This window comes from Thalassophryne amazonica, chromosome 6 (genome assembly GCF_902500255.1).
Source record: "Thalassophryne amazonica chromosome 6, fThaAma1.1, whole genome shotgun sequence".
In the NCBI taxonomy this organism is placed as follows: domain Eukaryota; kingdom Metazoa; phylum Chordata; class Actinopteri; order Batrachoidiformes; family Batrachoididae; genus Thalassophryne; species Thalassophryne amazonica.
This window is the reverse complement of record NC_047108.1, coordinates 77,339,529-77,362,583: the sequence shown is the minus strand read 5'-3', so window position 1 is coordinate 77,362,583 and position 23,055 is coordinate 77,339,529. Positions and strand designations below refer to the sequence as shown.

The 23,055-nt window shown below is 40.0% G+C and overlaps 1 long non-coding RNA gene across 1 annotated transcript in view; it reads left to right on the top strand.

Moving 5' to 3' along the window:
• The first annotated feature begins 18,554 nt into the window (after positions 1-18,554).
• Positions 18,555-23,055, top strand: part of LOC117512468 — a 28,055-nt gene continuing 23,554 nt past the window's right edge. The window contains exon 1 of the long non-coding RNA XR_004561299.1: positions 18,555-18,593. This is a non-coding gene — a long non-coding RNA (uncharacterized LOC117512468). The remainder of the gene's footprint in view (positions 18,594-23,055) is intronic.

Here is a 23,055-nt window from a genome sequence, read left to right as displayed (position 1 = left end):
AGAGAACTTTTAGTTGTGTTTGATAAATGTGTCAAGGAACGTAGAAGTGTATCAAAGCAACATTGATAGCTAATAGCCCTCGTCCCCTGGAAGTATGCCCCTGCGCATTTTCCATCCCTTCTTTGTCTACAAAAAACTTATGAAGATCAGTTAAGTATGTTCTTCCACTCCATTGGATTAGCATGTGCTGTGTAGGTCAAAAACAAAGAAAATCTTTGCACTGTATTCTCTGAACCTACGTATTTATTAATATTTGTCGCTACTGAATAGATATTGAATTTTGTTGACACAAGTGTGAGGCAAACATACATTTACTCGATAACAGATGGCTTTTTCACTTACATGCACACTTAGTGCAAACACACAGAAACCTATACAAGGTACATTACGAATAAATCAAGATGCAAAGGATCACAATCATTTGCTCAACAGGTTCAGTTGATTTTAATGGATCTGAAATGAATAAGCAAAGCCAGATCAAACTACTTTAAATGGACTTATGTCCAGACTACAAGTGCAGCCTTCCAAAAAATCTCTGTTGTTATGCCTCAGATGTTCTATAATCACTGTTTTCTTATTAACTCATGCTTCATGAGTTATAAGGTTTTATAGAATATAAAGTTTGTTTTTTTATTCTGTTACTTTTTTGTGTTGGACCTTAGACCTTCGGTTCAGACCTTAACTTTTCAGAAACCATAGATTCTGTGATTTCAAGCTGCTCTTTTAGAAGGGCAGATCAGTTAAGAGACAGAGTTGAACTTTAAGCAATAAAGAACAGATGGAGAAACAGTGAGGCTTTAGGCAATGAGAGAGAGGAAAAGACTAGTTGGTCTCAGAGCGGTGGGTCACTGGAGTTGGTCTTATATTGAGAAGGCATCAAGAGGAGGGTGAACAGAGAGATGAATGCATTTATTTTTTCCCTTAGAGTTACAACATGAATAAATACAAATGTATTTTGTGGAGCAACACATCCACCACAACACTCTGATGCAATATGTATTGGCAGGATTCCACTTTTACTTTAACTTGATTCAGTTAATTGGAAATCCAAATATTCTGATGAGAAACATCGTCTTTTTTTTCACTTTTCATATTCATAAACTTGATGTGTCCTTTTAGATCAGACAAAATCAGTCTTTTTTTTAAATTAGCTTTGTGCGATTTGATTCAGTCATTGCCAAAATAACAGTGATGTCATACAGTACATACAGTGTGACTGATGCGTAGTTACGCACATCTGGGAATTGTGGTCAATTCATGCGTCCTCTGTTGTTTTGCTGCTGGAACATTCCACCAAGGAGGCTTGGTTAAACTTTTCTTTCACCATTGCCAGAATTCCATAAGTGTGGACCCTATGCTGGACATGTTTTCATTAAATTATGAAAGCATTGACCATAGAGCAAGACGAAAATGCAACTCAACGAGTACATTACCAAATCTACCAGGATTACTTTCTTGACACAAAAATGAAAACTGTTAAAAGTTCTACATACTGAAGGGTTCATTAGCAAAACTCAGCATTATCTAAGAGTTTGTCATATTTTCAATATTGTGTTGGATACATCAGTCAGTAGACCAAATGAAAAAGAGTAAATGGTGAAGAATAAACATTTATGGTTGAAAGAAGTGTTTCCATTACATTATTTTCCATGCCACATAGTCTTTGTCCTTTTTTCATCTTCAAGGATTGATGTCTGACTCTGTATCATAGTTTGTCTCTTCTATGGTAACTTTTCTTATGAAATATATGACATTGTGTCAATCATTGATCCCACATGTATCTACTCATGTCTGTTTCAGTGCAGTAACAGCAAAGAAAGCAGGAGAATGTCTTAACATATGCACATGTGTTTCGCTGTAAACCTGTGTCCCCCAGTGCTCATGAATACATTGCAGGATACCGGGTCAATCCTTCAAAGCAAAATGAATGCAACTGTGTCTTCCACCCTCCCTGCCATACCTGCATGAGAGTGTGGTTTGCATCCGTCCCAGATTTTGCAAATGGGGGTGAGAGGCTGTTACCATGTCAGTCGACATGGCCTGTTATCGGACCATCAGGCTACCCTCAGATTCTCTTTCCAGATGGAGGTGAGATAGGGCCTCAGAGGCCTGGACCCCCGCAGACACTGAGAGCATGGAGGCCTCCACTGATCTCCTACCTGATGGAGGTGCTTTAATGTGGGCTCAGATTTCACTCAGGTTTCAGAGCTTTACAGTCCTGGTCCTGATGGGCCACTGCTGCTGCCCTTCTCGGTTTAGCTCTAGGTCAAGGCAATGTTAAGGGACAAAAACTCACTTCTCCCTGTAAAAATAGAGACAGTGATGGGTTATATATACGGCACTTACAGACACGCACTGGCCCACAGTAGACCCCTAGATATCTGTCTCAATAACATAAACACTGCCACTCATATTGTGCTTTGTGAAAGAGAAAGAATGCTGCGATAAGACAAAAGAACTGAACGGGCAAATGAGCAAGATCAGTCAGTAAGGCACTGAGACAGGTATGAAGAGAGTGTGAAGGAGCATAGAAGAGTGCAGCACAGGGAAATGAGATTTCCCCAACTCTTTGGTGCACAATGTTAATAAATTCCTTTTTTTATGAACGAAATTCTTCATGCAAGTGTTGCATCAGTGTATTGTAGTAATTGCTCGTGTGTTTGCCTGTGTATAAAATAACTGAAATGGGCAAGCAGATTTTCACAAAACTTGGCAGAGTGAGTGTCTCCAGATGAATAACTTTTGAAGAGGATTGGGTAAAGTTCAACGTTGCCAAAAGTATATACCGGACATTTTCCAGGATGTCTCCACAACCAATAGGACTAGAGGGGTGATCCAGAGTTTATCGATCAGCTAATCATTTGTCATTGTATGACATAAGCCATGACATGATCAAGTCAAGTCTGGGAGCATGTGCTGGTGTCGTGTGGTACCACATCCACAGCACTACCAGGCAGACATCCAGTCTATCTCTAACTCCCGAAAGCAACTGTCCATCAGCTGCAGTTAGGTAAAGCGTGGGTGTCCCTCTTTTGCCTTCTCCAGCCACTGAGGTCCTCAACACTATGGCACCTATGTGCTGGGTCATGCACAGAGAAATGTACCACATGACCAACATGTCATAGGTGACGCTCCCTCACAATACAAGTGATAGTCCTTATCTGAGACTCCAGAAGAACCAACTCATTTGACACAAAGTCACTTCAGTGGTACCCAGGGATGCGCTGAAGAGACCTAGTGCAAAAGCTATCCAGTTATCGCCTTAGGTGATTAGGTCATTGATTAGCTTCTAAGTCGCAGAACCATACAGTAAGATGGGAAGTACCAGGGCCCTCAAGAATTGGAGCTTCACTCTCCTGCAAAGATACTGCTGTCCATTGACATTTTGACTCCTTGAGGTTAGTAATGGGAGATAGGAACGATATGCAATATAAACAATGCAAAATTGGCCTCTGATAGAGATTTAATTCTATTACACAATCATGGTAATACATGTTAATGGACTGAAGGTGGCAGCAATGCAACAATAAGGATGCTGGCTGATGTTAAACGCCATAGAAGAAGAAGAATGTTGATGGAGCAATCTATTCGCAACCCACAGAAGTTAGAGCCACAAGCTGCAACCGACTGTAATGCATAATTATCATTTTGATTAAATATGGCTGAAAGCAAAACAGAGGAGCTGGAGAAAAAGACCGGTGCAACATCCATTACTTGAACTTGTGTGTGCGCCCTCCCGGTCCTGCGTTCATGTCTGTGTCTTGTAGTCCGTCTCTTGTCCCCTGTCATGGTCTGTCATCCAGGTGTGTCCTCTTTGTGGGTCATTCTCTGTCTTTGTATCAGGTGTGTCTCTCCACTGTCTGTGCTTAATCTTCCTTGTTCCAAGGTCCCCACGTTATGTTTCCCCTGTGGGCTTCTGGTTTGCACTCTGTTCTCAGTTTGCTTCCACATCTGCTTGTATTTCTTGATTTAGTTTTTGGGGTTTTGGACTGTTTTTCAAGCACCTCACTTTTTGTCAGTGTTTGGAGTTATTTGGCTGTCATTTGGACAATAAACCACCTGTTTTTGTCCACTTACCATCTGTTTCTTGCTGCCTGCATTTTGGAGTTCTGGCAGACATTGTATTAAACCTGTTATATAAAGACACTAATAATATACTTGTGTTACAATGTGGTTGCGCCATCATAAAATACTGCATGTAATAGAGATATAATTTGAGAAATGCTGATGCAACTAGGCACTGTTAGGAAAATAATTGTACAAAATGATGAGGATTTGGGCTCTTCAAAGGATTTTATTTAAATACAAGATCATTTCAGTGGTGTTAGGCTTGAGTCTATTCCTCTACTTTGTTACTACCTCTCCGGTTTCGGAGATGACCCTCTCACATGGCAAAGAAGTTGCTGGCATATAAAGACAGATTTTGTCCAGCTTGTAAATAGTTAGATAAACAGCAGTTTAGCAGTTTGGCTTTCCTAATTATGTAATCAGTTCTAAAATAGTTCTGTTATAATTTATATGTCATGATATATATTGTTATCACAAGAGGCTGCAATATATATGTATATGTATATTATAATGTATATTGCAATATGGATTTTAGGCCATATCGCCCATCCCTACTTGAGGTCTTCCCCTGTCTCCCAAACTCAAAGCTTGGGGACATGAATGTTACTGCAGAGAAAAGTGAATGCCTCTGCAACTTCAACATCACTCCAGGAAATCAGTGAAAGCCTGGATCTAACAGATAATCACAAACCTAGACACTCTGATTGCTCCTTCAGCTTCTCAAGTGCTCTGTCCGATGAGCTCATGAATATGGAACGTCTTGCCAGTCGTCTCACAATCTCAAAGGCAGAGGATGCAGAGACACGGTGACATCACTTAAATGTGATGAGGGAATGAATGTATAGGGGAAGCTTATCAAGATCTTGCTCATGGGTCTCACAGATCACTCATCCTATGGTGCATCCAGAAAGTATTCACAGCGCTTCACTTTTAGCACATTTTGTTATGTTACAGCCTTAATCCAAAATGGAGTCGATTCATTTTATCCCTCAAAATTCTACACACAACACTCCATAATTACAACATGAAAAACATTTTTTGAAATTTTTGCAAATTAATTTAAAAAGCTAAGAAATCACATGTACATATGTATTCACACCCTTTGCACACACCCTCAAGTTTTCACACCCTCAATACTTTGTTGATGCACTGTTGGCAGCAATTATATCCTCAAGTCTTCTTGAATGTGTTGCCACAAGCTTGGTGCACCTATTTTTGGGCAGTTTTGTCCATTCCTCTTTGCAGCACCTCTCAAGCTCCATCAGGTTGGTTGGGGATGTCTAGTGCACAGCTACTATCAGATCTCGCCAGAGGGGCAAGTTTTCATCCAGGATGTCTCTGTACATTACTGCATTCATCTTTTCCTCAATCCTGACTAGTCTCCCAGTTCCTGCTGCTGGAAAACAGTGACCATCAGTGACCATCAAGTTCTTCATCACCTCCCTGACTAAAGCCCTTCTCCCCGATCACTTAGTTTAGCAAGCTCTAGGAAGAGTCCTGGTGGATCTGAACTTCTCCCATTTATGGATGATGGAGGCCACTGTTATCATTGGGCCCTTCAAAGCAGCAGAAATGTTTCTGTACCCTTCCCCAGATTTGTGCCTCAAGACAATCCTGTCTCAGAGGTCTACAGGCAATTCCTTTGACTTCATGCTTGGCTTATGTTCACACATGCACTGACAAATGTGGGACCTTATATGTAGACAGGTGTGTGCCTTTCCAAATCATGTCGACTCAACTGAATTTACCTCAGATGGACTCCAATTAAGCTGTAGAAATATCTCAAGGATGATCAGTGGAAACAGGATACAGGAGCTCAATTTTGAGCTTCATGGCAAAGGCTGTGAATACTTATGTACATGTGATTTGTTTGTTTTGTTTTGTTTTTTGTTGTTGTTGTCTTTTGTTGTTTTTTAAATTTGCAAAAAAAACCAAACTTTTTCCATATTGTCATTATGGGGTGTTGTGAGTATAATTTTGAAGGAAAAAATAATTGACTCCATTTTGGCTGTGACATAACAAAATGTGGAAAAAGTGTGGATACTTTCTGGATGCACTGTAAATTACTATCATACACAGTATTGTTATCTTATTTTCTTTTAAAACGGGCCTTTTTTGTAATAGGTTAATATTTTATCATAGTTTTCATGAAAAACCTTTGTTCATTTGTTTTGCATAGGAAGAAACACAAATGTGTGTCTGCCTCTGTGCACACAGGTGTGTATGTAACAGTAAGACACAACAGCATCCACATTGTGAAGGAGGCACTGCAGATTCCAGCCATATCATTTGCTCATTGGCACATCTTGGCTGTGCTCTGAAAAAAAGGGGAAAAAACCTCCGTCATTCCACAAAGTCCTCCATCATTCCTCATAGGATTAGAGACAAAAAGAGAGAAAGGGAGAAGGATGGAGGGAGGGATTGCTCCTTTACTTTTCATGGCTGGCAGTCTTTACTGCAATTTAGGTGAAAAGATAGAAGTTTTGGAATTGTAACTGTTGTGTCTCTTCTGTCAATTTCAAGCCAGATGTCATCTTGAAGAGGAACAAGGCAGTGAATGCAAATACATGTCTGTGCTTAAAATGGAAGAAAGCTGCGAACTGACACATGCGAAACATACATAATGTGCCCACACACACACACACACACACACACACACACACACACACACACACACACACACACACACACACACACACACACACACACACACACACACACACGCACTATCTCTCTGTGGGAGCTTAATGACTGATACAGAATCTATTTTTTCCCAACAGTCAACTCCATCTAGTGGTGTTTGCACTGCATTGAGGAGCTAACTATTATGATGGAGCCATTAGACAAGCAGTCATTTTATCCACATTTTACTACAAGAAAGGGGGTTCATTCGAAGATTTTTGTTGTAAATTCCTCAATACAATGTTACATGTGAGATGTGGCTCCCAGTAGGAGGTGGACACTTATAGATTGTTTGGTAGGTCTCCTTGGCCGATTTTGGCCCGGCGTCTGTGAGACTTGCTCACACTTACTTTCACCCAGCATGTGTTTGCTCAGATGAAGGAAATTATGTAATTAGCCTGTGAGGGATTGTTTTCTTTGACTCTTTACTCCCCCTCTGCATTTACCCCTCTGTCTCTGCATTTACCCCTCCCTCTTCTCTTTTCTTTCTGCTCTCAGTTCCTCTCTCGTCCCATAGTGGCAGGAGATGGTTCCAATTTAATCCAAGCCACACCCCAGCTCACCTCCTTCATTAATTGCTGGGGCCCATTAGTGGAAGAAAACGAGCTCATGTCATACAGATCTATCTTAAGTGTTGAAGAGCACTTTTGTTAAACATCAAAGAGTGAGTGTGAGAGCTGCATGAAAAGGAAGCCCTTGCAGTGGGTTGGATTGTGATGGGTGCTGGTCGGGGGGTATCGGGGGGAGGAAAACCTGGCATTTTGCTCTCTAATTCCAGCTGGCCTGGAGGCCTGGAGTGCTAAGAAGGGCCTCACTGTTGCTCTCTGCATCAGCCAGGTATTGCTTACATAAAAAGCAAGTGAAAACAGCTGTAGGGATAATTAGCTTGATTCTCCATTACATGCCATGAGGACCAATAACTAAAAAAATGGAGTTTTGTTTGGGTTAGAGCTGCAGCCCCAACCAGGAGGAAGTTGTAAAAATCAAGCAGGAAAAGAAAAGAAGGGGGAAGAAGAAATAGCAAGCACTTGAAGCAATTGTTACAGAAGAGAGGTTGTCTTGCTGGGATTGCTTGATGTGAACCACATTTTTAAGATTTTAAAAGGCTGCAGCTTGCAAATGATTTGATGTGCATGTGTGCACACATCTTAATGATTTTTCCCCTTCCTTTTAATGTGTAATATGAGTATTTGGAATGTGTGACTTTATGTCAATGCTTTGGATTGGACCAAAGTGTTCCTTCTTTTTTGGTGATGACAGCACACTTTATTTTTATTTATTTTGTCTCAACCAGAAGAAGAGGGCAGACAATATGTGATTGCTCTTGACTTTCATCTTTCTATCTGTAGACACTGTGACTGAAAATATGATTATTTTTGTGTATGTTTTGTGGTCCTTGGGTTAATCAAGCACTTTACACATTTTGGCGAAGACCTTAGGTTGCCTCACATTTTTTTTTCCTTTTTGTCTTTCTTTAACCTATTTTGTCTCTACAGATTTTTACCACATTTATTGTATGTGGAGTTAAGGTGTTCCAAGGTCAGCACTTTTTAAGGGATCACCTAGTTGCACAACAACATGTTGGCACTCAGCAGCAATTGAAAATCAAAACTAAAATATAGTGGCAGGAGATGGTTCCAATTAAATCCAAGTCATGCCCAAGCTCACCTCCTTCATTAATTGCTGGAGCCAATTAATGCAAGAAAATTAGCTCATGTCATACAATCTATGCTATCAACTGAGTTATGTATTAGCTCTTTTCTTTAACTGATTGAGTCTAGGTGTGATGTAGTAGGGTTTTCAGAGCAAGGTGTGAAGGGAGTAAGTTCAAAAGGTTGTCATCACCTTCAAGACACATAGGTGATGAAATACAACATGTCACGAGTTGCTACATCAATGTTGCCCCACTTGCTGAGGTCATTAGCCATTGTCTCAAGCTAACAACCTTTCTCCACTCCACTGCTACTTTACTTCACTGATCCTACTGTTAAAAATATTAAATGTAATTACATACAACACCACATGTATGGGGCTATGGGGTGATCATAGAGGTTTGAGAGGGTTGGAGGTGGGGCTTCTACTTTTACCCATGACCAGATGACTGAGGGTCTCTTTGGTCCAACTGGAAGTCCCTTGACGTACCTCTGTGGCTTTCTGGATGTGGCCACTGGGTGACCCCAGTAGGGTAGGAGATACTCCGGATGGCTGGATGTTTTGTTGCCATAGATTTATGCTCAGTTGCTGAGGATGCCCTCCATTTGGCTCAGGTGTTGGGGGTTTAGACTTTGTGGGTGAGAGGGGATGTGCTACTAGGTCTGGTCTTTTCCAGGTGCAATGACTTATATTTTGTATTGGATTTGGGCCTTGTTTGGGGTTGGAGCTAGGATTCTGTGTCCTATATCTTATGCTCATGAGCCTGATCTGCTTTGGGATGATTTGGGATGTCTCTTTGTGGTGTGGCTCATCTTGGGTCCCTGAGGTCACTCCGGGCCTCTTGGCAGCAAGGGATGCTGCCCATCCAGCTACCTCTACTCTCACCATGTGTCCTCTTTCGTGGCTGGTTCATTGAGAATGGGACATTTCCCGCATGGCCAAGGTGATCCACCTGCGATGTGAGGGCAGTGTGTGCGACTCCTCACATTCACGCAGTTTATTCAGAAACGGTTAATGAGATAAATTGGTTGGACCTCTTGAATTAAAGCTCAGAGTGTTGTGTGTTGGGGGGGGTGTGGCTGGATATGTTGGTGTTCTTTTCTTTTCTTTGCTCTCCAGGTGGTATGCAAACTGATTTATTGTCTGTGGAGAAGGTGCTGGCAGAAGAGTCCTTCACCCTCATCAACGTTATGTGCAGCACCTGTGGATGGTGCTCACGTGCAACCTTAAAGACTTTCAGCTGAAGCAGATAATGAGATGGCGTTCTGCATTTAAGCCATGTGTGATTCAAGCAGAATTGCCGGGAACTCGACCTTGTGATGTTCGTTTGTGAGACGCTGAGGACCGCGCTTGGGTTTGACACATCATGCCGGTGAAGGAAGAAGGGTGAGGGACACATGCTGTCAGCACACATCTGAGGTGATTAATTGTTTGACTAATTGTTGATAGTAACTTGGTATTTTGTTACGCAGTAGATTTGAATTGTGATGAGAATTGTGCAGCTCGCTTCTCACTGCCGTGGCGTGCGGAGCGGTAATCCTCCACCTGTTGTGAGAAGCTGCTCATTTACACCACCTGGGGGGTGTTTGGCGGTAAAGTGAGTCCAGAAGCGCCGGGCTTCGATCCTTTTAGGCGCTGGAGAGCGTGCCAGCCTTCACTCCACCAGACTGACGCATCTTTTGTTCATACACTTTGTTATGCACCAGAGGGTGGAAAAAATAAATTGTTTTGTTATTGGAACCGCTTTCTGGTTATTTTAGCGCTGGGTTCCGTCAGACGCAGGTCCGCTCCTCAACCCGCGTCGACACATAACACAGAGTCTTCATTTAAAGCACGTCTTGACCGTTTCCACTGTGGTAGTGTGCATAAACAAAATTTCAAAATTTGTGTCACTGTCCAAGTACATATATAAAGGCATCACAAAGATCTGACATTATTTTCTGTCAGCTGGAGGAGGTAATAATGCAAAGTAAATTTCACAGAGTAAAATATACTCTGCCAGGATAACATTTGGTCTCAGTCCAAACAGAGTTAAATATACTCTATCACAGTGCTAAATCAGTTCTGTCAGAGTAAAATCAACTCTATCATGCTGTGAATGACTCTTATTGGAGTTGAAAAACGTGATTTGACAAGACAGTAGAGGTGATTTCACTCTATAATAGAGTGTATTATTATTATATTATAATTTTTTTTCCTTCAACCTATATAGAGTATATTTGAACAATTCAGTCCAAAACAAGGGATTGTGGTTAGTGATCTAAACTCTGCATTGGGCATCTGAGTAGTTGTCTTTCAAACCAGAAAATATGGGTTGCTATATTCATTTCTACAGAAGTTAAAATATAATGGAATGCTGTTCTGTGGAATGATCTCGCTGCGTCAATAAAACAGTCAGATTCTGTGGAGACTTTGAAGTCCAGACTTAAGACGCCCTTATTTTCCCTTTTGTATGGCTAGCATACTGGTATAGTTTTGTTTTACGCCTTTTACTCTTTTAATTCATTTTATTAGAAAACGGAGCCGGCCGCAGCCTCAACTTTACCTAAATACTGTGTCTTTTAGTGAAGCTTAGGGCTAGTGGTCGGCGATCACCTTAGTATTTCTTTTTTTTTTTTCTTGTTGTTTAATGCTGACAAATTATACTGTATTTCTTGTCTTTCTGATGCCTGGTTCAGTTTTTTCTCTCTGTTTAAGGTGCAGCTCCATCTAGAGATGGGAATTGTATATGTGCTGGAAACCCTCCTGTCCTGTGCACCAACAGCATTTCCTGTATATTAATTTTGTGAATTGTTTCTGTGAATTGTTCTGTAATTTATGTCTGTAGCATGGCCCAAGCACCCCTTTGAGTCTGGTCTGCTTGAAGTTTCTTCCTCAGGGGAGTTTTTCCGTACCACTGTTGCTCTGGGGGTTAGTAAGGTTAGACCTTACTTGTGTGAAGCACCTTGAGGCAACTCTGTTGTGATTTGGCGCTATATAAATGAAAATAAATTGAAAAGTGAAATTGAATATTGCAACAGGGACATCTTAGATGATACATTAGGGCATTTCACTGCACAACAAGCCATATTATTCCAGGTGTTTATAATAAAGTACTCCAAACAGACACAAAAGGGAGCGGCTCCGTTATGGTTGGACACTATGAGAGGAAGAGTCGTTAGACAGACACGCTGTCACTCAAAGCAACCACACCCACAATTATACAGAATTTTATTAAATAAAACTTCTTAAACAAAGAAGTTAGAAAAACCTTGATGTCATGGAGCAGGAAACTATCTACAGAGACCAAAACAGTTTTTTGTACCAGGCTGTAAACATGTTTATTTCTGCGCTAAAGTTGGATGTTTTTAAAATGGCTTCTGTTTGAATGTGCTTTGTTTTGGAGCCAACCTCAAGCGGCCAGTCAAGGAACTGCATTTCCTGGTTGGGGTCAAAATGTGAGCTCAAGTGTTGCTGCTTGGTTTTTACTGATGAAATTCAACATGGATCTGCATGTTGATTGGGCAGATGCCCTTCCTGATGCAACTCCACATTACATGGTGAAATGTGGCAGGGGTGGAGTTTAAACCAGAATCTTTTCGCACTGAAACCAAGCACACTAACCACTCGGTCACCACTCCTGTATAACTTGAAGGTAATGTATTCTGTCAAAACTGTCCTCACAGTTAAATGAACAATTCATTCCAAAACATGGGATTGTGGTCAGTGATCTAAACTCTGCATTGGGCATCTGAGTAGTTGTCTTTCAAACCAGAGAATATGGGTTACTATATTTATTTCTACAAAAAATGTACAACCCCAATTCCAATGAAGTTGGGACATTGTGTCAAATGTAAATAAAAACAGAATACAATGATTTGAAAATCCTGTTCAACCTATATTCAATTGAATACACCATATTGACAAGATATTTAATGTTCAAACGATAAACTTTGTTTTGTGCAAATATTTGCTCATTCTGAAATAGATGCCTGCAACACGTTTCAAAAAAGTTGGGACAGTGGTATGTTTACCACTGTGTTACATGACCTTTCCTTCTAACAACACTCAATAAGCAGTTGGGAACTGAGGACACTAATTATGAGTGTCATGACTGGGTATAAAAGGAGCATCCCCAAAAGGCTCAGTCATTCACAAGCAAAGAGGGGGCAAGGATCACCACTTTGTCAACAACTGTGTGAAAAAAATAGTCCACCAGTTTAAGAACAATGTTTCTCAACGTTCAATTGCAAGGAATTTAAGGATTCCATCATCTACAGTCCATAATATAATCAGAAGATTCAGAGAATCTGGAGAACTTTCCACACGTAAGCGGCAAGGCCGAAAACCAACATTGAATGCCCGAGACCTTCAATCCCTCAGGCACCACTGCATTAGAAACTGACATCATTGTGTAAAGGATCTTACCGCGTGGGCTTAGGAACACTTCAGAAAACCATTGTCAGTTAACACAGTTCGTTGCTATCTACAAGTGCAAGTTAAATCTCTACCATGCAAAGTGAAAGCCATACATCAACAAAACCTAGAAACGCCACTGTCTTCTCTGGGCCCGAACTCATTTGAAATGGACAGACGCAAAGTGCAAAAGTGTGCTGTGATCTGATGAGTCCACATTTCAAATTGTTTTTGGAAATCATGGACGTCGTGTCCTCCGGACAAAAGAGGTAAAAGACTGTCCAGATTGTTACCAGAGCAAAGTTCAAAAGCCAGCATCTGTGATGGTATGGGGGTGTGTTAGAGCCCATGGCATGGGCAAATTACACAACTGTGATGGCACCATCAATGCTGAAAGGTACATCCAAGTTTTGGAGCAACACATGCTGCCATCCAAGCAACGTCTTTTTCAGGGACGTCCCTGCTTATTTCAGCAAGACTATGCCAAGCCACATTCTGCACGTGTTACAACAGCGTGTCTTAGTAGTAAAAGAGTGCAGGTACTAGACTGGCCTGCCTGCAGTCCAGACCTGTCGCACATTGAAAATGTGTGGCACATTAAGTAGTGAAAAATACGACAACGGAGACCCCGGACTGTCACAACTGAAGTCGTACATCAAGCAAGAATGGGAAAGAATTACACTTACAAAGTTTCAACAATCAGTGTCCTCAGTTCCCAAACGCTTATTGAGTGTTGTTAGAAGGAAAGGTGATGTAACACAGTGGTAAACATCCCACTCTCACAGCTTTTTTGAAATGTGTTGCAGGCATACATTTAAAAATGAGCAAATATTTGCACAAAAACAATAAAGTTTATCAGTTTGAACATTAAATATCTTGTCTTTGTGGTGTATTCAGTTGATTATAGGTTGAAGAGGATTTGCAAATCATTGTATTCTTTTTTATTTACATTTTACACAATGTCCCAACTTCGTTGGAATTGGGGTTGTAAAATACCCCCGGCCGTATGAGCATGTACCTCTTAACAGTGTCTGTAGGAGGGCTTGCATGTCCACATACATGAGCTTTTGAAAAGATCAGAAGTTACCTTTGACTGCGTGTGATGCGCATGCACGCTGACGTCTGCAAGATGTCTTGTAAATCACTCCAGAGGTGTTATCAGGTTAGAAAACAGTGTTTTCAGTTTTTGAAGTGTTTATTTCTTGCTAGATTTTACATAATATATAAGAAACATGTTGTATTTACACAGAAACGCATCAGTTTCGTAGCGGATTCCGCCATGTTGAATTAGCAGCCACAGAGAGACCAGCCAGTGATGTCACAGTGCCTCTCTACTCTGATTGGCTGTCACCCCCTCCCCCCCAAAAAAGCACAAATACAAACAGATGGGCACAAAGTTAACTTACTGTCAAAGAAGTAGTAGGCTAATGAAACAGCTTCACTTTGATTTGCCTCGAATTAGAAGAAAGAAGACGACATTTCTGGAGACACAATTAACAGCTCAGTGTCTTTAGTATTTGTTCGAGTGGTAAGATTTACTTTGCATGTCTGGTGTTTTGGGGCTACAGTAGAGTGCAAAGCACAATGGTGGTAAATTCAGTTTATCAATGAGGCAGATTAAAGCAGGTGTTTGGTATCTTTAAAACAAATTGTTCTTATGATTTGACATCAAAATACGTAAACCCGTCAAAACCACATCTGTTCAAAATGCTTAAATGTGTTTATGATTAAACTGTGAATAGTCCAATATGTTGCAATGCAAGAAAATGCAATGAAACATTATAACAAGGTCATGCATTTTTAATAGAGACATCAAAGGTTTAATGTGATTATTTGGGATTTTAGTGGGTTTTTCCACTCTATAATTTTATGGGTGACTTTTTCCACTTATACTTGTCATCTATAGCAGCTTCATACATGGGGAGGCCTTCAGTGGCATAACTCACTCCTTGAATCTGTTTGGCGACCCTCTGTGCCACTTTATTATTGTAAACAATATGATGGCTTTCTGCTCAATCAGAAGTGGGACTTTAACACTTAACATTTAACACTTGGACAGTTTCTTCATTTATTCATTTTCCATACCTGCTTATTCCAATTAAGGATCACGGGGGGTGTTTGAGCCAATTCCAGTGGTCAGTGGGTGAGAAGCAGGGTTCACCCTGAACAGGACGCCAGTCTGTTGCAGGGCCACATATAGACAGATGAGAACATTTACACTCTCACTTACACTGGCAATCAATTTAAAGTTTCCAATTCACCTAACCTGCATGTCTTTGGAAATGGGAGGAAGCTGGAGCACCCAGAGGGAACCCACGCAAACATTGGGAGAACATGCAAACTGCACACAGAAAGGATAGAACAGAAGTGATCCTAGAACTTTGCAACTTTGCTAACAACGACGCTACCGTGGTGCCCACACTTGAATAATAAACTTGTCAATTTTGTATTTGTAGAGTTCCAGTAGTCATAGTGTAATTTTTGTCATCCTGGTTGGTATCATACTACTATCCTTCTTCAACATGACTGAGTTTGTTTTCACTCTAATGAAAATGTATAGAATCTAAAAATTGTTATAAGACTATGAGGGTTATTATTTATAATATAATTCATTAGAGGTTGGAATTTATCAGAAATAAAATTCAAAAATTCCTTAATAGTTTTTCTTAAAGTCAATCAGTGCTAATTTAAACAGTATTAATAATAAAACAAAGACAGTAATTTCTTACATTCCTCCATATACCGTAATTTCTGGACTATAAGCCATTACTTTTGTCACATGCTTTGAACACTGTGGCTAATTTATGGATTTTTCAAGGGCAAATTTGCCTCGAGACAAAAGTGACATTGAGAGCGACAACAAAAGAGAGACTGAGTAATCAGAATCAGAACCAAATTTATTGCCAAGTTCTCACATACAAGGAATTTGATCTGTTGTCATTGGTGCATAAAGAACAATAAGAAGAAAAGGAAAAAATACTTCTGTAAGAAATAAAGGAGTCAGATAGACAAATGGGCAAAACTATGTTCGCTATCAAATAAATATAACATAGTGGAATGGGGCTGTGCAAGGCATGCAGGTGAACAGTAACTTTCAGTGCAGGGATGATGTATCTGTACTTTGTGGGAGTGGGGGGGGGGGGCAGGGTAAATGAGGTCTTTGGCATTATTTAGAAGTCTTGCTGTGAACGGAAAGAAGCTGTTTTTGTGTCTTGAGGTTTTGGTCGTGATGGACCTCAGCTGTCGGCCAGAGGGGAGGGTGGCAAAAAGTTGTGTCCTGGGTGAGAAGGATTGGGCACTATCTTCCTTGCTCACCTCAGGGCCCTGGAGGTATACGGGTGATGGAGGGATAGCAGATTGCAGTCGATCACCTTCTCTGCTGAATGGATGATATGCTACAGTATGCACCTGTCCTTAGCAGTGGCAGCAGCGTACCAGATGGTGATGGAGGAGGAGATTATTGACTCAATGATTGCAGTGTAGAAGTTCACCATGTGTGTGACAAAGTAATTCTGAGGCTGTTCAATTCCAACACTGAAGAATACGACTTTAGTGGTTTTAGTGCGCAGGAGGAAGATGAAGATCCCTGACACCGGTATTTTTTTTTTTTTTTTAACCAGCTGTGTTACAGGTACTGTTCGGAAAAAGCATTTACGGTTTGTGGTGTTTGTTTTTTTAACCAGCCCTTTTCGGAAAAAAGCATTTACAGTTTGTTTTTTATTTTTTTAAACCAGCCCTGTTCAGAAAAAAGCATTTATGGTACGTATTTGTGTACGCTATCAGTACATATTTAATTACAAGTTAAAAAATCTTTCTGTGTAACATCTTTCTGTGTAAATATCTCATGTTACAACATAGACACCTGCAGCTTATAGACACTTGTGGCCTATATATGTGCAATTTATTCAAGTGTGCTCAATAGTCCATACATATATCTTTTCAAAATTCTTGAGATCACTACCACTATGACAGTAATGACTGCAGACATTGTCTATTTTAATATTCTATTTCACTTGTGATATGAACCTCAGGCTACGTTTACAAAATTATGAGTTTTCATATTTTTCAGTTATAGTGTAATTTATTGCTGCTTGACAATATTTTTGGCTCGCATGTTGAATTTACACACATACACACATATGGACTTTCAGGCATGTCTCCTGGTATAGGGGTCAAGCACTGTAAACAGTCGCATAATGTCTCTCCTGCCCTGGCTGTAATGTCTATGTGTACACAGAAAGTTCAGGGTTTTTTCTGTGCTCTGTTTTCATCTCTGTTTCAAAAACTCCCAGAATTCTTTGTGACATAGATTAAATAAAATGTTGGGAACATTCCTTCGAGAGTTTGGTAAGTTTGGCATGATAGCATTATGTCACACGATTACAACAGTGCCAGTGCCCACTGTAGCCTCAGTTTCTTTTTCTTGGCTGACAGGGGTATCGGTCAGTGTGGTATGCTGCTGCTGTAGCAAAAATGCTTCAAGGTTTCATGTGTGAAGTGTTCAGAGAAACTGCTTCTCATACCTTGGTTGTAAAAAGTGGTTATATGATTTACTGTTGTCTGTTGTCCTACGGAAGAGTATTGCATTCATTTGATAAATTCATTTTTTGGTTTGTTTTTCGGAGTAATTATGTTTTTCTGAGTTTTTATGTTTTTTTGCAATAATTAATTCAGTTTTTCTGAGTAATTTATTTTTTGTCTGTTTTTCAGAATAATTATTCTTCTGAGTTTTTCTGTTTTTCAGGGTAATAGGAGGTGATGGTCTAGTGGTTAAGGTGTTGGGCTTGACTCCAAGAAATAGTCAAAAACCAGAAAGAAAATAGTCAAAAACAAACCTAAAAATAAATTACTCAGAAAAACAACCAAAAAATTAATTACTCAGGAAACAAACCAGAAAAAAAAAAAAACAACTCAAAAAACAGAAATAATTGTTCCGAAAAACAGACAAAAAATTAATTACTCTGAAAAACACAAATAATTACTCAGAAAAACAAACCAAAAAAATAAATTTATCAAGTGAATGCAATACGCTTCCGTAATTGTCAACTCAAACCAATCTGGCCATTCTTCTCTAACCCCTACCTAGAACAAAGCAGTTGAGAGATGATTATGTGTGAAAATTCCAGTACTAGTAGTAGTCAGTCAGCTGTTTCTGAAATACTCTATCCAGCCTCAAGCACTCAACTACTCACACACGCTGTGCACAAATTTTCTCATGGATCACATTTTGGTGTTTTGCATTGATTTCCATGTTGTTCTGTTTTCTGGTGTTTTCTTCACAATCAGCTCACAGCATTATTCTCCATGTGACACTACAGTATGCCCCATTGTAAATATTTTGTAAATACTTTGGTGTTTGGTCCATGTTCATTCAATGGAGCTTAACTTCGTGTTTCTACAAGCGTATGTAGCCATGCTTAGAGCTGTTCCTCATCACCAGATTGTATTAAATCAAATAAGTTTTAAATTTAATTTATTTATATTGTGCCAAATCACAACACAAGTCACCCTAAGGAGCTTCACAAGGGTAAGGTCTCGCTTTACTAACCCCCTGATTAAGCACATCAGCAACAGTGGTAAAGAAAAACTCCCCCAGACTTTTTTTGAGGAAGAAACCTTAAGCACACCAAACCTAGTGTGTGTAGTATGTGTAGAGTGGTGACCCACTGCTTAGGCAATTCTAACTATAACAAAGATCAAACAAAGTACAACAAAGAGTTTTCAAATATATATATATATATATATATATATATATATATATATATATATATATATATATATATATATATATATGTGTGTGTGTGTGTGTGTGTGTATGTGTGTGTGTACAGTAGTGTTCAGAATAATAGTAGTGCTATGTGACTAAAAAGATTAATCCAGGTTTTGAGTATATTTCTTATTGTTACATGGGAAACAAGGTACCAGTAGATTCAGTAGATTCTCACAAATCCAACAAGACCAAGCATTCATGATATGCACACTCTTAAGGCTATGAAATTGGGCTATTAGTAAAAAAAAAAAGTAGAAAAGGAGGTGTTCACAATAATAGCAGTGTGGCATTCAGTCAGTGAGTTCGTCAGTTTTGTGGAACGAACAGGTGTGAATCAGGTGTCCCCTATTTAAGGATGAAGCCAGCACCTGTTGAACATGCTTTTCTCTTTGTATCCATACAAACGTCTGAGGAAAATGGGACGGTCAAGACATTGTTTAGAAGAACAGCGTAGTTTGATTAAAAAGTTGATTGGAGAGGGGAAAACTTATACGCAGGTGCAAAAAATTATAGGCTGTTCATCTACAATGATCTCCAATGCTTTAAAATGGACAAATAAAAACAGAGACGTGTGGAAGAAAACGGAAAACAACCATCAAAATGGATAGAAGAATAAACAGAATGGCAAAGGCTCATCCATTGATCAGCTCCAGGATGATCAAAGACAGTCTGGAGTTACCTGTAAGTGCGGTGACAGTTAGAAGACGCCTGTGTGAAGCTAATTTATTTGCAAGAATCCCCTGCAAAGTCCCTCTGTTAAATAAAAGACGTGCAGAAGAGGTTACAATTTGCCAAAGAACACATCAACTGGCCTAAAGAGAAATGGAGGAATATTTTGTGGACTGATGTGAGTAAAATTGTTCTTTTTGGGTCCAAGGGCCACAGACAGTTTGTGAGACGACCCCAAACTCTGAATTCAAGCCACAGTTCACAGTGAAGACAGTGAAGCATGGTGGTGCAAGCATCATGATATCGGCATGTATCTCCTACTATGGTGTTGGGCCTATATATCGCATACCAGGTATCATGGATCAGTTTGGATATGTCAAAATACTTGAAGAGGTCATGTTGCCTTATGCTGAAGAGGACATGCCCTTGAAATGGGTGTTTCAACAAGACAATGACCCCAAGCACACTAGTAAACGAGCAAAATCTTGGTTCCAAACCAACAAAATTAATGCCTCGCAGATGTAAAGAAATCATGTAAAACTGTAGTTATACAACTAAATACTAGGTTAGTGATTCACAGGATTGCTAAAAAAGCAGTTTGAACATAATAGTTTTGAGTTTGTAGCGTCAACAGCAGATGCTACTATTATTGTGAACACCCCTTTTTCTACTTTTTTTACTAATAGCCCAGTTTCATAGCCTAAAGGGTGTGCATATCATGAATGCTTGGTCTTGTAGGATTTGTGAGAATCTACTGAATCTACTGGTACCTTGTTTCCCATGTAACCATAAGAAATATACTCAAAACCTGGATTAATCCTTTTAGTCACATAGCACTACTATTATTCTGAACACTACTGTATTTTATTGGTGTGTGTGTATATATGTCTATATATATGTGTATATATGTCACCCCAAAAATCAAAGTGAAAACATTATGCTACTCAGATTATACTCAGTAGTTTGTTTGGCCCCTACATGCTGGAATGTATGCCTGACAATGTCGGGGCATGATCCTAATGAGAGGACAGATGATGTCTCCTGGGGGATCTTCTTCCAGATCTGGACCAGGGCATTACTTAGCTTCTGGACCGTGTGAGGTGCAACTTGGCATAGGGGCCGAAACATAATGTCCCAGAGATGTTCTATTGGATTTAAGTCAGACAAGTGTGGGGGCAACTCAATGGTATCAATTCCTTCATCCTTCAGGAACTGGCTGTATAGTCTCACCACATGAGTCCAGGGATTGTTGTGCACTAGGAGGAACCACAGACCCACTGAACCAGTGTAGGGTCTGACAGTGGGTCCAAGGATTTCATTGTGATAGCTAATAGCAGTCAGGATACTGTTGTCTAGCCTGTAGATGCTTGTGTGTCACTTCCAACAATATGCCTCCCCAGACCATCATTGACCCACCACCAAACCGGTCAAGCTCAAAGAAATTGCAGGTGGCATAATGTTCTCTATGGCATCTCCTGACCTTTTCACATCTGTCACATGTGCTCAGGTTGAACCAGTGAAAAACACAGGGCGCCAGTGGCAGACCTGCCAATTCTGGTGTTCTATGGCAAATGCCAATTGACCTCCATGGTGCCAGCCAGTGAGAACTTGGCTCAATACAGGATGTCAGACCCTCAGGCCATCCTCATGAAGTCTGTTTGTGATTGTTTGGTCAGAGACATTCACACCAGTGGCCTGCTGGAGGTCACTTTGTAGCGCTCTGGCAGTGCTCATCCTGTTCCTCCTTACGCAGAGGAGTAGATACGGTCCAGCTGATGGATTAAGGTCTCCTGGAATCTCCTCCATGCTCTTGAGACTGTACTGGGAGACACAGCAAACTTTCTCTCAATGGCACATATAGCTGTGTCATCCTGGAGAAGTTTGGCTACCTGTGCAACCTCTGTAGGGTCCAGGTACCACAACATGCTACCAGTAGTGACCAGGGTTTGCCTTTTAGAATAAATAGTTGTGTGCCTTAAGGGCACCAAAATCTGAAAAGTTTGGTGCCCCTCAGAAAAGTTCTGTGCCAAACCTACCGCTTCGCAGCATAGCTGTGAAGCTTTTGCGAAGCTTTTAATTTTGATATAAAAGGATGCAAATGGTGCATTCTGGTGATATCTGGGGCAGAATTAGGGTGAAATTATGGGAGGGAATTTTTGTGTTTTTGGAGTAATATTTTCTGAAATTTAGAAATTTTCTAACCTTGTCAGAAGCTGATGACCCCATGCCAATATGCACAGGAAGATTGGCATGGGGTCATCTAAGCTGCCGATGTTTTATTAAGGAGAAAAGAAGAAACTGAAATACATTCACCAATTTATTTTTAATAAACATCCAAATCATTCAGTAACATTCAGTCAGTGACCATTCATTTCATTTGGTATCTCTGAAGTGGATTCTTAAGATAATAAGAGTAGAGTCCTGAAAATACAGGAGTAATTTGTTTTATAACTAAAATAAAAAATTGGTGTTTTTGTATGTGCAGTACAACAATAAGATCTACAGACTACAGTTTTACATAAGACAAAAATCTGCTAATTAACTGTACATATGTATATAAGTTGTAATTGCGTTATGACAGCACTGTAAGCACAATATTGCCTCCTTCACACATCTTTGTGGGATGTCATCCAATGGTTAAAGTTAAAGTTAACCAGATACAGATACAATAATATTTTACCTGAGAGTAGTGTGATGAGTTTCTCATACAGCTTGACTGGCCGGAGAGCTTCTTTGTATGCACTTTCCAGTCTGTGCACAAGGCAGACCACCAAGAAAACAGATTCTGAAGCAAGCTTGGCATTGTTGTTCACCATCCCTGACTGATTAACTTTCTTGGGGTCGAGATTCCCATACTCGGCTCGGCAGATCTTGCAGAACATCTGTTCACCATCATACAATAGCCATTTAAAGGGATACTTTACTCATCAATGTTAACCCCTAAAATAAGAGATTATATATTGAAATAGTGACATCTTAAATAAAAACAAGATTTGCAATAGATTTATCTTAATTTTTATGACTTTAAAAAACTGACCAGCCTTCCATTTGCTATATGTATGAAGTCACAAGTGCTGATTTTGCGCAGCCTGGTGTGCATACATGTATAGATACTGTAGTAAAACACCTGAAAATCTTACACTTAAATTATGTGACATCAGAAAGTAGCAAATTATATTTCTTGCTCTTATTTATGAATATCAGTCAAATCATTAGCGTATTTTCGAGATTTTGTAAGGAGTTTTACTGATATCTCTATACATGTTTACATTCAACAGTGTGTTAAGAGCACTTGTGATGTCATAGCACAGGCAACTGGAGAAAACTTCATTTGAAAAGTTCTCAAAAAAAATTAATTCCAATCATTATCAGAAGCTGTATTTCAATGTTGATATGATCTTTATTTTTTTAGAAACTGCTATTTTAGTACGAGTGGAGTGTCCCTTTAAATTCTTCCTGCCAGCTCTGTTTGAAATTTCTCAGTCGGATCTTCTCGTATTCCCTTTGTTTCTCCTTCTTTTTCTCTTCTGTTCTAGCGTGTTTTTTTGGCGATTGCTGACCCCCTATGTCCACATTTTGCAGATTTTCTGCACGCAATATCCCGGTTTTCAGCCACGCACCCAACATGTTTGAACGTCTCTACGGAAGTAGTTGCTTTCAAATTTTAAATTTTGTCCAAAATTGATAGATTTCTGTACAGTTATTGAATAAAAAGGTGGATTCCAGTCGGGAATGCAAGTCTAGAGAGTTGTGTGCCTGCCCCCAAAGTAGGGTGTCACGGGTTCCCGGGTAACCGCTAAAATCGAACCCTGGTAGTG